The sequence below is a fragment of the Rhinoraja longicauda genome, chromosome 11, assembly GCF_053455715.1.
Source record: "Rhinoraja longicauda isolate Sanriku21f chromosome 11, sRhiLon1.1, whole genome shotgun sequence".
In the NCBI taxonomy this organism is placed as follows: domain Eukaryota; kingdom Metazoa; phylum Chordata; class Chondrichthyes; order Rajiformes; family Arhynchobatidae; genus Rhinoraja; species Rhinoraja longicauda.
Genome location: NC_135963.1, coordinates 49,994,833 through 50,010,220, shown reverse-complemented (window position 1 = coordinate 50,010,220; position 15,388 = coordinate 49,994,833). Strand labels below are relative to the sequence as shown.

Here is a 15,388-nt window from a genome sequence, read left to right as displayed (position 1 = left end):
ATCTTTCCCAACTTGGTTCATCAATGCTAATATTCAGATCTGTTTCCCATCTTTGTCTTGATTTTTGAATTCCTGTCTTTGGACTAGATTTTTGTAACAATTTATACATTGAAGATATAATTTTTTTAGTTCCCTTGCCCTGAATCAGGGATTCAATTCCTTTAATTTGAAATAAAAACATTGAATTACCTAACTTTTCCCTTAAATAAGATTGTAATTGATAATAGAAAAAAATACTATTCCCTGGAATTTGATATTTGTTTCTCAATTGAGAAAATGTCAAAAAATTATTTCCTTCGTAGCAATCTCCCATATGTTTAATACCCTTCTGTTCCCAGACTTGTAATATTTGATTATTCCAAGCAAACGGCAGTAATCTATTTTTTACTAATGGAGTTTTAGCTGTTAGAAAAAATCTTTTATCATTAGCTTTAACTGTTTTCAACAATATATTAATTAAATGTTTTAGCAAAGGTGACTCTTGATCCTTAACTAATAGCTTCGCTTCCCATTTATAGATAAATTCTTCTGGGCATAGTTTTTTTATTTTATCCATTTCAATTTTAACCCATGCTGTTTTTCCACCCTCTTGATAAAAGGATGAAATAAAACTCATTTGTGCTGCCAGATAGTAATTTTTAAAATTTGGAAATTGCAGTCCACCTAATTCAAATTTCCATGTTAATTTTTCCATAGACACTCTTGGCATTTTACCTTTCCAAAGAAAATTTCTCACAATTTTATTCAATTCTTGAAAAAAATTATTTGGTAAAGGTATAGGCAGTGTTTGAAATAAATACTGTAACCTCGGAAAAATATTCATCTTAATACAGTTCACTCTCCCTAGCAATGTAATTGGAAGATTCATCCATTTCTTCAAGTCCTCCTCAATTTTTTTAATTAGTGGTTTATAATTTAGTTTATACAGATTATTTAACTTATTATCTACTTTAACGCCTAAGTACTTCATGCCTTCTTTTTGCCATTTAAACTGACTTTCTCTTTTACATTGATCATAATTACCTTCAGAAAGAGGCATTATTTCAGTTTTATCTTTATTAATTTTATATCCTGATACTTTCCCATATTCTTCCAGTCTGAAATATAATTTTCTTAAGGATTCCAATGGTCTAGTAAGACAAATTAAAACATCATCTGCAAATAAAGTAATTTTGTGATTTTCCTGATTCACTTTAAATCCTTCAATGTCTAAATCTGATCTTATTAGCTCTGCCAGAGGTTCAATGGCCAATACAAATAAAGCCGGTGACAAGGGACATCCCTGTCTACTAGATCTTTCCAAATTAAATGATTGAGAAGATTGGCCATTTGTCACCACTTTGGCTTTAGGTTGTTTATAAAGAGCTTTTACCTAGTTAATGAAACCATTTCCTAATCCGTACTTCTCTAATACTTTAAATAAAAAGTCCCAATCTAACCTGTCAAACGCCTTTTCAGCATCTAAAGCAACTGCTACGCTCAATTCCTTTCTTTTCTGTGCTAAATGTAAAATACTTATAAATCTTGCTACATTATCAGATATTTTCCTTTTTTTGACAAATCCAGTTTGGTCCTCTTTAACCAGCTTCGGTAAATATTCTGCCAATCTCCTTGCCAAAAGTTTAGCAACTATTTTATAATCTGCATTCAACAATGATATTGGTCTATAAGAAGATGCATTTAAAGGGTCTTTCCCTTTTTTTTATTTTTTAAATTAAAAAAAAAAATTATTTTAATTTTATTATTTATTTATTTTTAGAAAGTATGAAAAATACTATTAATGTGAGATATAGTTTAGTACAATACAATTTTTTACATCAACTATATTTAACTCCGAAAATATTAAACAATTTAAATCCAAATTTACCTGAAATTTGTTTTAGATGCAACCAGGATGTGGGTACTTTTTTACACTCCACATGGGCATGTCCTAAGGTAACTCCTTTTTGGAAAGACCTAAAAAACTTTTTGGAACAATTGATGAATAAGACCATACCATTGGATTCAAGGTTGTTTTTATTGGGAGATACTAAAGGAATATTACCAAGATTAATTTTAGATAAATATCAGGAAAGATTTCTCAAAATAGCAATAGCAATAGCAAAAAAATGTGTGGCGGTCACTTGGAAAGATCACAATGAAATAAGAATTGCAAGATGGTATGCAGAAATGCGTAGATGTATCCCATTAGAAAAAGCTACTTATAATCTGAGAGATAAATATGATTTCTTTTTGAAACTTTGGAACCCATTCACTTTAAAACTAGGATTAAGAATTGGAAATATTTAATTTCAGGATTGTTTTGATACCCCTAAAAAGAATTTAACAAGAAATTAGCCGGAAGTGTTTCCTTCTTGTCTCCAGGTTCCTTTCTTTCTTCTTTCTTTCTTTCTTTCCTTTTTTAATTTTTTAAAATTTATTTATCTTTCTTCTTCTCCTTTTTCCTCTTTTTCTAACTGGGGGGTGGGGGGAGGGGGGTTGTGGGTGGGGAGATAATACAGAACAATACAGGTATAATCGAATTTAAATGTATAATCTAATTTAAAATGTAGGTACCATCGCGTACTATGAGTTCATACATGTATTTGTTTTGTTAAAATTTAAATAAAATTAAAAAAAATTAAAAAAACATGTGTTTAAAATAAAGCAAAACATTTTCATGCAATGCAAAGTCAGATACTCAGCCTGCAAATTAATACACAAGGGCTGAGACCAATACAGGAGAATTTGTCAAATGTATTGAAAGCATGGGGATCATCTAATGTTACAAATCCCCACTCTTTCCTTGGGATGCATTAGTCTGTGTTTGATTTGGATTGGATTATCCTATCATCTTAAACTGTATATATATGTTTTAGGAAAAAAGGTGAGCCTTAGATCTGGGTTGAAGTCGATATGGACTTCCGTATTTGACAAATCCATCAGAATTGTTTGGAGTTAACATGTGAAACTAATAGACTATGTAAGGGGAACCAGAAGATATGATATTGGATTGACAGAGGCCTTTGGTGAAGACTGGCAGAATGGTGCAGCAACTCGCAACCCTGCCTCACAGACCACAGACCTGGTTTGATCCTGATCTTGGCTGCTGTCTTGTGGAGTCTTCACATTCTCCCTGTGACTGTGTGGACATACCACAAAAATGCTCCAATTTCCCCATACAAGCCAAGTGGGTTGCAGGATCAATCAGGGAGAGTTGAGAACAACAATGGGATTGGTGTTGATGTGTTCTTGATAGTCAGCACAGACATGTTGGGACGAAAGGCCCATTTCTGTGTTGAATTACTCTAAAATGTCATTGTAAGAGATTATTAAATATAATTAAAATCTCATGAGATTGATGATAATACACTGGTGTGGACAATGGATTGGTTGATGGGCAGAAACAAGAGAGAGAGGATAAAAGGGTCAAGTTGCAAGGCAGTACAAGTGCAGTGCCACAGGAATTGGGTTGGTGCCCCCCAGCTGTTCACAATCTATGTCAATGATTTGGGTGGAGGTAGAAAAAAAATTAAAAAGCAGTATATTTTATAAATGATGAGAGTGTTAAAGGTATTGTTCAAAATAATTTTAGTGTCCTGGTACATGAATCATTGAGATTTAGGGAGGCAAATTATATTGACCATAATTTCAAGCATTGTAAGAATTAAAAGCATCTTTTTCTTGAATCATTTACAACCTGGGTGAGATTGTACATAGAATATTGTGTGCAGGTCCCGTCTCCCTAGTCATAGAAGGATATTCATGGTAGAGGGAGTGCAACAAAGATTCACCAGAATAATTCGCTGTGCTGACAATAAGGGGGTGTTGCTTATAGATTTAGGTTTATTATTGTCACGTGTACTGAGAGACAGTGAAATATTTTGTATGCTACCCAATCAGATCAGATAATACAATAAATAAATATAATTATGTCAAACTCAAGTACAATAGGTAAAGCAAAGGGGAAGGTACGGGATGCAGAATACCGTCATAGAGTCATAGCATGATACAGTGTGGAAACAGGCCCTTCGGCCCAACTTGCCCACACCGGCCAACATGTCCCAGCTACACCAGTCCCACCTGCCTGCGCTTGGTCCATATTCCTCCAAACATGTCCTATCCATGTACCTGCCTAACTGTTTCTTAAATGTTGGGATAGTCCGAGCCTCAACTACCTCAGAAAGGAAAAGGAGGTGGGGTAGCATTACTGGTTAGAGAGGAGATTAAAGCAGTGGAAAGGAAGGACATTAGCTTGGAGGAAGTGGAATCGATATGGGTAGAGCTACGAAACACTAAGGGGCAGAAAACGCTAGTGGGAGTTGTGTACAGGCCACCTAACAGCAGTAGTGAGGTTGGGGATGGCATCAAGCAGGAAATTAGAAATGCATGCACTAAAGGTGCAGCAGTTATAATGGGTGACTTCAATCTACATATAGATTGGGTGAACCAAACTGGCAGTGGTGCTGAGGAAGAGGATTTCTTGGAATGTTTGAGAGATGGTTTTCTAAACCAACATGTCGAGGAACCAACGAGAGAACAGGCCATTCTAGACTGGGTATTGAGTAATGAGGAAGGGTTAGTTAGCAGTCTTGTTGTGCGAGGCCCCTTGGGCAAGAGTGATCATAATATGGTAGAGTTCTTCATTAGGATGGAGAGTGACAAAGTTAGTCGGGAAGTGGTGTTAGGTAAATTAAATGGATTAAAGGCAGATAAATCCCCAGGGCCAGATAGGCTGCATCCCAGAGTGCTTAAGGAAGTAGCCTCAGAAATAGTGGATGCATTAGTGATAATTTTTCAAAACTCTTTAGATTCTGGAGTAGTTCCTGAGGACTGGAGGGTAGCTAATGTAACCCCACTTTTTAAAAAGGGAGGGAGAGAGAAAACGGGGAATTATAGACCAGTTAGCCTAACATCGGTAGTGGGGAAAATGCTAGTCAGTTATTAAAGATGTGATAGCATCACATTTGGAAAGTGGTGAAATCATCGGACAAAGTCAGCATGGATTTACCAAAGGCAAATCATGTCTGACGAATCTTATAGAATTTTTCGAGGATGTAACTAGTAGAGTGGATAAGGGAGAACCAGTCGATGTGTTATATCTGGACTTTCAGAAGGCCTTCGACAAGGTCCCACATAGGAGATTGGTGTACAAACTTAAAGCACATGGTATTGAGGGTTCAGTTTTGAGGTGGATAGAAAATTGGTTGGTGGACAGGAAGCAAAGAGTAGGAATAAACGGGTCCTTTTCGGAATGGCAGGCAGTGACTAGTGGGGTACCGCAAGGCTCAGTGCTGGGACCCCAGTTATTTACAGTGTATATTAATGATTTGGACGAGGGAATTGAATGCAACATCTCTAAGTTTGCGGATGACATGAAGCTGGGTGGCAGTGTTAGCTGCGAGGAGGATGCTAGGAGGCTGCAGAGTGACTTGGATAGATTAGGCGAGTGGGCAAATGCATGGCAGATGCAATATAATGTGGATAAATGTGAGGTTATCCACTTTGGCGGCAAGAACAGGAAAGCAGAGTATTACCTGAATGGTGACCGATCGGGAGAAGGGGAGATGCAACGTGACCTGGGTGTCATGGTGCACCAGTCATTGAAAGCAAGCATGCAGGTGCAGCAGGCAGTGAAGAAAGCGAATGGTATGTTGGCATTCATAGCAAGAGGATTTGAGTTTAGGAGCAGGGAGGTTCTGCTGCAGTTGTACAGGGCCTTGGTGAGACCGCACCTGGAGTATTGTGTGCAGTTTTGGTCTCCTAACCTGAGGAAAGACGTTCTTGCCTTAGAGGGAGTACAGAGAAGGTTCACCAGATTAATCCCTGGGATGGCGGGACTTGCATATGAGGAAAGACTGGATAGACTGGGCTTGTACTCGCTGGAATTTAGAAGACTGAGGGGGGATCTTATAGAAACATATAAAATTCTTAAGGGGTTGGAGAGGCTAGATGCGGGAAGATTGTTCCCGATGTTGGGGGAGTCCAGAACCAGGGGTCACAGCTTAAGGATAAGGGGGAAGTCTTTTAAGACCGAGATGAGAAAACATTTCTTCACACAGAGAGTGGTGAGTCTGTGGAATTCTCTGCCACAGAAGGTAGTTGAGGCCAGTTAATTGGCTATATTTAAGAGGGAGTTAGATGTGGCCCTTTTTGCTAAAGGGATCAGGGGGTATGGAGAGAAGGCAGGTACAGGCTACTGAGCTGGATGATCAGCCATGATCATATTGAATGGCGGTGCAGGCTCGAAGGGCCGAATGGCCTACTCCTGCACCTATTTTCTATGTTTCATCTGGCAGCTTGTTCCATACACCCACCACCCTCTGTGTGAAAAAGTTACGCCTCCGATTCCTATTAAATCTTTACCCCTTCCCCTTGAACCTATGTCTTCTGGTCCTTGATTCCCCTACTCTGGGCAAGAGACTCTGTGCATCTACCTGATCTATTCCTCTCATGATTTTGTACACCTCGATAAGATCACCCCTCATCCTCCTGCGCTCCAAGGAATAGAGACCCAGCCTACTCAACCTCTCCTTATAGCTCACACCCTCTAGTCCTGGCATCCTCATAAATCTTCTCTGAACCCTTTCAAGCTTGACAATATCTTTCCTATACCATGGTGCCCAGACCTGAACACAATATTCTATATGCGGTCTCACCAACGTCTTACACAACTGCAACATGATGAAGGCCAATGTGCCATAAGCCTTTTTGACCACCTTATCTACCTGTGACTCGACCTTCAAGGAACCATGCACCTGCACTCCTAGATCCCTCTGCTCTACAACACTCCCCAGAGGCCTACCATTCAATGTGTAGGTCCTGCCCTTGTTAGACGTCCCAAAATGCAACACCTTACACTTCTCTGTATTAAATTCCATCAACCATTCCTCAGTCCACCTGGCCAATTGATCCAGATCCTGCGGCAATCTGTCACAACCATCTTCACTGTGTGCAAAACCACCCACTTTTGTGTCATCAGCAAACTTGCTAATCTTGCCTGTATGTTCTCATCCAAATCATTGATGTAGAAGACAAACAGTAACGGGCCCAGCACTGAACCCTGAGGCACACCACTAGTCACAGGCCTCCAGTCCGAGAAGCAACCTTCCACCATCACCCCCTGCTTCCTTCCATGCAGCCAATTTGCTATACATTCAGCTATCTCTCTTTGGATCCCACACGATCAAACCTTCCAGAGCAGCCTACCAAGTAGAACCTTGTCAAATGTGTTACTGAAATCTATATATACATCTACAGCTCTACCCTCATTGACCTTTTTGGTCATGTCTTCAAAAATCTCAATCAGATTTGTGAGACACGACCTCCCACGTACGTACAAAACCATGCTGACTATCCCTAATCAGCTCTTGCCCGTCCAACTGCCAGTATAACCTATCCCTCAGAATACTCTCTAGTAACTTTCAACCACAGATGTTAAGCTCACCGGCCTATAGTTCCCAGCAATTTCCCTGCAGCCCTTCTTGAAAAGAGGCACAACATTTGCCACCCTCCAGTCTTCCGGCACCAAAATTTCAGGGCTGAATTTTTTTCTCTGCAATTTCCTCTCTGGTAATTTCCTCTCTGGTTTCTCGAAATGTCCTCGGATATATCTGATCAGGCCATGGAGATTTGTCTACCTTCATACATAATAGTACCTTCACTACTTCTTCAACGGTAACACTGGCTGTTCTCAAGAGACTTTCATTGACTGCCCCAATTTCCTCCGATCTACTGTCTTTCTCCTCAGAAAATGCAGAGGAGAAATACTCATTAAGGACCTTGCCCATCCCCTGTGGCTCCACACAGAGGTGACCACTTTGATTCCTGAGAGGTACCACTCTCTCCAGTTACCCTTTTCCCCCTTTTGTATTTGTAAATCGTTTGGGATTGTCCTTAATGCTCCCCGCCAGAGCTATCTCCTGGCCCCTTTTTGCCCCTCAGATCTCCTTTTTCAGTTTACTCCTTAGTTCCCGAAACTCCTCCAGGGATGCACTTGATCCCAGCTGCCTATACCTGTCCCATGCATCCTTCTTGTTTTTTACCAATTTCTCAGCGTTGTAGGCAACTGTTCCATAGACATAATCCAACGTCTGCAATGGGGTAGAAGAGAATCAGACAGTACCCTGGATGGGCCGTTCAGAAGCCAGATAACAGAGAGGAAGAAGCTGCTCCTGAATCCAATGTTTCATGCTTTCAAGCTTCTGTATCTTGTGTTCGATGGGAGCAGGTAGAAGAAGGAATGACCAGGGTAGGACAAGTCTTTGATTATGTTGGCTGTTTTTCTGAAGCAGTGTGACGTGCAGGTGGAGTCAATGGTGGGGAGTCTGGTCTATGCGAAGTACTCCTTACCTTTAGAAAGGGTGGTGAACAGGGGTGGAGTGCTGCCGGAGCTCACTGGAGCGCCGCTCATGCACCTCTGTAAAAAAAAAAAAAGCCAAAATAAACAGCAGGGAATTTTAACCAGCGGGGAATTTAACAGCGGCCGCTCCGGCACCAGTGACAGCTCAGGCACCTAAAAAATTAGCACTGCAACACTGGTGTTGAATCTGTGAAATTCATTGCCACAGACTGCTGTGGAGGCCAAATCAATGGATATTTTTCAGGGGGAGATTGACAGATTCTTGATGAGTAAGGGTGTCGGGGCAAAGACAGAAGAATGGTGCTGAGAATGAAAGGTAGATCACCCATGATTGGATGACGGAGTACACTTCTACTCCTAGACCTTATGTACTCTGCAATTTGTTGTGGTTTTATGGCAGAGCTGTTCCCAAACCAAGCTGTGATGCAACCCATCAGTATGATTTCTGTGGTGTGACGCCATGGCTGTTTTGTATTTATTTGATTCAATAACTGTCCAAGACACATGTCTGCTGTTGAGTCAGGACTGCCGGATACATCTACATCAACTTCTGAAATATAAGAACATAAGAAGTGGTAGCTGAATGTCATTTGGCTTTTCAAGTTTGTTCTGCTATTTATGTATATCGTGGTTGATTTTCATTTCAACTCTATTGCTCTGCACTATCACCTTATCTGTTAATATCCAGATCGAATCAAGCCCATTTTATGACCAAACTCAATGATTAAGCTTCCACAGCCCAATGCGGTGGAGAATGCCAAAGATTCACCATCGTCCGTGTGAAAAAATTTCTTCTCATTTAAGTCTTAAATGGCTGAATCTGAAAGCTTCGTTTGACACTCCCCAGTCAGGAAAATCATCCTCTATGAATCCGGCTATTTGAGGATTTTTCATTGCGATCATCTTTTCTAAACTCTGAACAATATGGATTTTTTATTGAGTGTGTTTTGTTTATTTTCAGCAAGGCTGCATTTCTTTCTTATTCTGGTGGAGACAAAGCTAAGGGGACTCTCCACCACCAAAGAACATACTCAGGAGAAATTATAATTCATGTTTGCAATGCATGGTCTGCTTTCAGAGTTGGTCTCTGATAATGGTCCACAGTCTATTCCATACAGTTTACAGCTTTTATGCACATTGGTAGAAGAGTGCGGTTAATGTATATTGATCTGAAGGTTAAGTGTTGCTTTAAGGTTGTGGGGCTTGCTATTACCTGTGTTTTATGGTTAACTTTTTCAACTTTGTACTAAGCTTCAGGCAGTTGAGTGTTGACTTTTATAATAAACAGATGTGTTTCCATGATACTCCTGCATAGAATGCAAGATTAGAAGAACCCAAAAAACCACAGCTGTTGGCTCATTGAAAATAGCAGGAAAATATATTTGCCAGCACTAGATCCAATTGTATCTACCTCAGTACATTCTGAGTCTGAAGGGTCTCAACCCCAAACATTATGCATTCCTTCTCTCCAGAGATGCTGCCCATCCAGCTGAGTTACCCCAGCATTTTATGTCTAACATTGTCTCCGATCTTGTCTCAGATTATTCTTCATTCATGTCTCTGTTACCTCTAAACTTGTCTATACATATGCCTTTCTTTTTCCAATCCCCATAAACCCAAGAGAAATCCAAATATTGCTGCCTATTTGCTGGCCCATTACAAATTTCATTCATTCCTGTGTTTACATATCCTACACTCAATCCCAGCTAAGCAATGGCTTATTAAAAAAATTATCATCCTTGGTTTTCTATGGAGACACAAGAAATTGCAGATGCTGGAATCCTGAGCAAAACACAATTGCAGTGCGCAGCAGTAGAATTGTTGCTTTATAGTGCTGGAGCCTGGATTCAATGGCTGCTGTCTGTACAGAGTTGGTATGCTCTCCCTGTGATTACAAAGGTTTTCTCAGAGTGGTCCGGTTTCCTCCCACATTCCAAAGAGGTGCAGGTTTATGGGTTGATTGGCTTCAGTAAATTGTTCTTGAGTGTCCAGGATAGAACCAGTGTATGGATGATCGTGGTTGGTGTCATCTCAGTGGTCAAAGGGCCAGTTTCCATGTTGTATCTCTCTCAACTCTAAACTAAGTGAGTCAGGCAGCATCTGTGGAGGTAATGGATAGACGGATGAGCCTCAAGAAGGGCCCCAATTCAAAACTTTGTCTGTGCAGCCTGACCTGTTGACTCCCTCTAATACTTTGTGTTTAGCTTGATTTTCATAGCCTCCATGATGTTACCCCTCCCTATCCCTGTAAGTTGCCTCAACGCTTCTGCCTTATATATACTCCTCTAAATCAGCCTTTATTCTACAATTTAAATGTTCCATCACCAGGAGCTATTCGTGCAATTGCCAAGATCCTAAACTCTGGAATTAATCTCTCAAACCTTCCACCTTGCAACCTTATTTCCCCCATTAAAAGCTTCTTAAAGCCTTTCGATTTGACCAAGTCTTTAGTTTCCTGTGTGTTGTTATCAGTTTTTATATCAGGGAGCATTTTTGCAATGTTAAGGGAACTGTTAGCAAAAGGTAGTATCACAATAAGTATCATTTTTCAGATTCCTGACATGTATTTGTACAGCGAAAGGAGGTGACTGTGACTTTAGTAGTTATCATTAACTTGGAAATGCACTAAATTCTTAAGGGGATTGACAAAGTAGAGATGCAGTTGGTGTTTCCCTAGGGAAAGGTGTCTAGATTCTCTCTAGAACCAATCTTGCAATAAGAGTTCAGCAATTCAGGATAAAGATCAGAAATATGATCATTCAGAGGTGTTGAATCTCAATGGGTCAATGGTGCTTTTATTGTCATATGTGTGAAGTGCAAATGCACAGTGAAATTCTTTTCTTACAAACAGTTCAATAGAGTATTACCATACCTAGGCACATGTCCGATTAGCCAAATGTACCGAAATAGTCTACTGATCCCGCATGCTTTTTCAAAGTCCAGTCCATGCATCAGATATTATGAGTGATATCTGTTCCAGGCAAGCCCCTGGCTGGTGTGGGCCTCCAGACGTCGCCTTCCCTTGGAAGTGCTGGTCGATCTGCGAACTGACGTTCCTTTCCTCACTAGTCCATCTTTGTTCCCCGGGGGAGTCTCCAACAACAGGACCTTGGAGGCGCCGTAGGCTAGACCCCAGTTTCCTCTCCTCTCCTACTGACCTCGCTCCTGGCAGGTCACGTCCATTGTTGTCATTAGCTCCATCCTCCCAGTCCTCGATCTTCAGGGGACGAGCATGGGTCGGCTCAGTGGGTTCCCCTCTTCCAGGTCATGGTCTGCTGGATTCTCCAAGCCGGATTCTCCGGCTCGGCAGCCTCCCCCTGTTTGCCGCGGAGCTCTGGGAGTTTCTCCCGCCATGCAAATCTTTAAAATACTCTGCCCTTAAATCTGTAGTGGCTTCTTTGCTGAGTATATTCCAGACAGAAATTGTTTTGTTTTATTTAAACAGATCCAGGGAAAATGAGGTTAGTGCAGAAAAGTGTCATGGAGGACAAGGCAAAAAGGGGCAAATGGCCTGTTTCCATTTTTATTTCTCAGATTATATTCTTATATTTTTATGCATTTTAGGCAGGGATGGACTTTGTTTAATAACAACATTGGATACATAATTCATAGGTAAACGTTAGGTGGTGGATTTGAACAATTTTTTTCTGGAAACTTCCAAAAGACACAATTTTAAAGGCATTTGGACAGGTACTTGGATAGGAAAGTAGTGGAGGGAAACGGCTCTACTAGAGGTAAGTAGAATTAGTGTAGATAGACATTGTGGTCGACATTGACAAATTGAGCCAAAGGGCCCACTAATGCGCTGTATACCTCTATGACTATGACAGTCCTATATTCACCCGCAAGAACTTTGGCTGACTCTACTCCCTCCCATTTCCAGGACTGCTGATATATATCAGTGTTCCTATTGAATTTCATGTTAAGATTAGCTAACTCAACATGAGAGTGAGAGTCAAACTTAAGATCTCTGATATCTACCAGATGTATGGGAAGAATTTAAACCTGCTACATTTTAAGAATTCTGGACTGCTGTCTTAGAAATCAAAAACAGCTTTCATTTACTTAATGCTCTTAAAATTGGAAAACTTCCTAAGGTGCTTCACACAAGTTTTGCAAAATAAGCAGCATATTTTCTACATTAAAGGTGCCTGTTATAGTTACACCATTAATTATTAGACTTAACTTTCTATAAGAATTGAATGCTTAATTAATAAGCAAATATTACTATCTTGTGAAAATCATTAGAACTGGAAAGCTAGTGGTCGAGTAGGACAAAATATCCAGCAAATCATGGATGTTTTCAATTCACATAGAACCTGGCCTCACTGACCCAGAACCCACACCTGGAATCATCTCCTCATACCCCTACTTATCAGGTCTGGATTAGGAGAGCTTATCGCACTGGCCCAAAGCATCCCAGACTCATTGGCAGGCAGTAAGGCCTCTGACAGTGCAGTAAGGAAAAGTTGCCATGGAAACTTCCTGAAAACTTTGACAGCCAGAAAATCCCTGCCCCAAGCTTTGTTGGCTGGTGGAACTGTAAGTGCATCTTAACAGAATATAAATATCTCTGAAAGTCAGGAATTAAAATGGAAGTAAATCATTAAAAAATAATTATTATGAAACATCATCATTTATTGGGGCAAAGCTGACTTGTTTTTTTGCTGACTGTGAAAGCCTTTCAGCAAAGACAGACAAAATGATAGAATAACTCATTTCTGGATAGAAAGAATAGATGATGTTTAGGGTCGAGACCCTTCTTGAGACTGACAGACTCAGTCAGAAGAAGGGTCTCGACCCGAAACGTCACCCATTCCTTCTATCCAGAGATGCTGCTTGTCCGCCTGAGTTACTCCACCATTTTGTGTCCATCTTAGGTGTAAACCAGCATCTGCAGTTCCTTCCTACACAGGCCATTTTCAGCAGCACCTTCTCCACAGTATGTCATCTCTCATTGTTTAGACGTGGGATAGATGAACTGCATCTGACTCAGGTAAATGCAGGTGCAGTGCATCCATGCCTTGACACTTAGCTGTGCACCTACCTCTGGGCTTGATCCATTTCAACAGGTCCCAATTTCCCCACAAATGAGCTAAACCCTTATTATTTGCAGTCATTCTTAAACACATATTCCTGTTGGTTCAGTGTGGACATACCAATAAACCTAATCTATGCATCCTGCTGCATGCATCACAGAGTCAAAAAGCATATTCACTCCCCTACAAGGAAATTATTGAATGTAGTTCCAAAATTAATTAAGACAGCACAAAGAGAAGCAGAAGCATGTGTTCACTGGCAGTGATTCTCCCTTCTCTAATATCTTAAGACAGTACAATATCTGAGATTGGGGAACTTTGTTTCATCTGCATTGTATCAGGAAACCAATGTATTTTGCAAGATCACAAAATAGATTTGGAACCATTAAAGTCCAGAGTGTGAGACGGTCCCAAACCTTTCTCCAAAGTGGATATATGGATACACAACATACTCCCAAACCTATAACAAGGTCTATGAGCAAAAAATAAATAGTCATGGAAGTACATTCACATCCTGTGGGAGAATTAATCTTTTCATCTTTAATCTTTTATTTTGTATCTGTGCATGTATCAAGCAATGCAAGTTAAAACAATAAACATTTTGCATATTTACAGAAATTATGTGAGATCGAATTTTATTCTGTTTGTTAAATTTTGGGGTATGGGAATTCTGTAAAGGTGAATTTCTGTTACCCAAACTGCCTGGATCAAGTGAAGACCAATTACTTTTTTTATTTGCTCGACAGCAATTATAGATATGCTTCTGTAATTATGTGGTATTTTCCACTTCCCAGATTTAAGGCTGCGAGCCCTATTGAGCTAAAATGGATCCCTCAGTAGACCAAAACATTGAAATGTCTTAACTTTAAAATATTAATCAATTGCAGAAGTTGTGAATGGTTACCTATATGTAAAATTGCAGAAAAAGGATGAGACTATTCTCTTAGCGTGGGACCGAAGGGTCTGTTCTTGTTTCTGTTCTGTTTCATTAAGATACACTGAAATAATAGCTTACTTAATTATTTTACAGGACAGAGATTCCCCATTCAAAGCAAGACATAACTGTTTCAGTGTTACCCTTGAATGACATAGGATTGGAAAGGTAGATTCTACAACATTATACGGGGCGATCATAGCACAATTGGGCTCTTCTGTTGGACCCTACATGAAGCCCAGTGGTAGAACATATCAGAAAATGCTCTGGTAATTGTCATTCAACCAGTAAATCTTGGCTGACTGCCAGCAATTCCCATTGGAATCATCAACCCCACGACTAGTTCAATTAAGTCCAGTATGTTTCTCTTGAAGGTTCAAATATCTATGCAGAACTTCAGAGAAGAGGCTTTCTTGCTCATCTCTGCTCCAGTGCTGGACAAACCCTGTATGAGTTCTGTATCAACATCTCAGTTATGTTATTTTCCAAGAGTAAGTATTATCATAGGATAGCGCATTGGTGTTGCTCATGGAGTTGCTGCCACACAGTTCCAACAATCCTGATCGCTAGGGATGCCTGTATGTAGTTTGTTCATTCTCCCTTAGATCATGAATGTTTCCTCTGGGTCTTCCAATGTCTTCCCACATTCCAAATAAGTGCTGCTTGATGGGTTAACTTCACGTGACCCCTCGTGTAGACTGGACGGACAATCCATGGGGAGGGGTAAGAGTAAATGGGAGTGTGGGGAGATTAAAATGGAATCAGATTAATGTAAATGAGCTTGATGGCCAGTATGGACGTTAATTAAGTATTGTATGACTCGAAACGCCACTCAGAGTAGAGGTTCACGCAAGGTTGCAACTGATGATAAGTGCAGAAAACGAAGCACGATTTTGATAGAAGTTGGACATTGGAACTTTATGGCTTCCGATTTCTATCTACCATCTCCTTGTCCACCTGGAAGCTGTGTCTGATTATAAGTCTTTGTGAGTTAATTCCCTTCATCTCTGGCCTTCAAACAATCTGTTGCCATTACGGATATCTTTTTGTGTCATGGCTGCTTCTGGTAAAACT

The 15,388-nt window shown here is 40.2% G+C and overlaps 1 protein-coding gene across 1 annotated transcript in view; it reads left to right on the top strand.

The window, feature by feature from the left end:
• LOC144597985 (zinc finger protein GLIS1-like) overlaps nucleotides 1-15,388 on the top strand; it is a 148,160-nt gene that overhangs the window by 120,106 nt on the left and 12,666 nt on the right. The gene's annotated exons all lie outside the window — the stretch shown is intronic.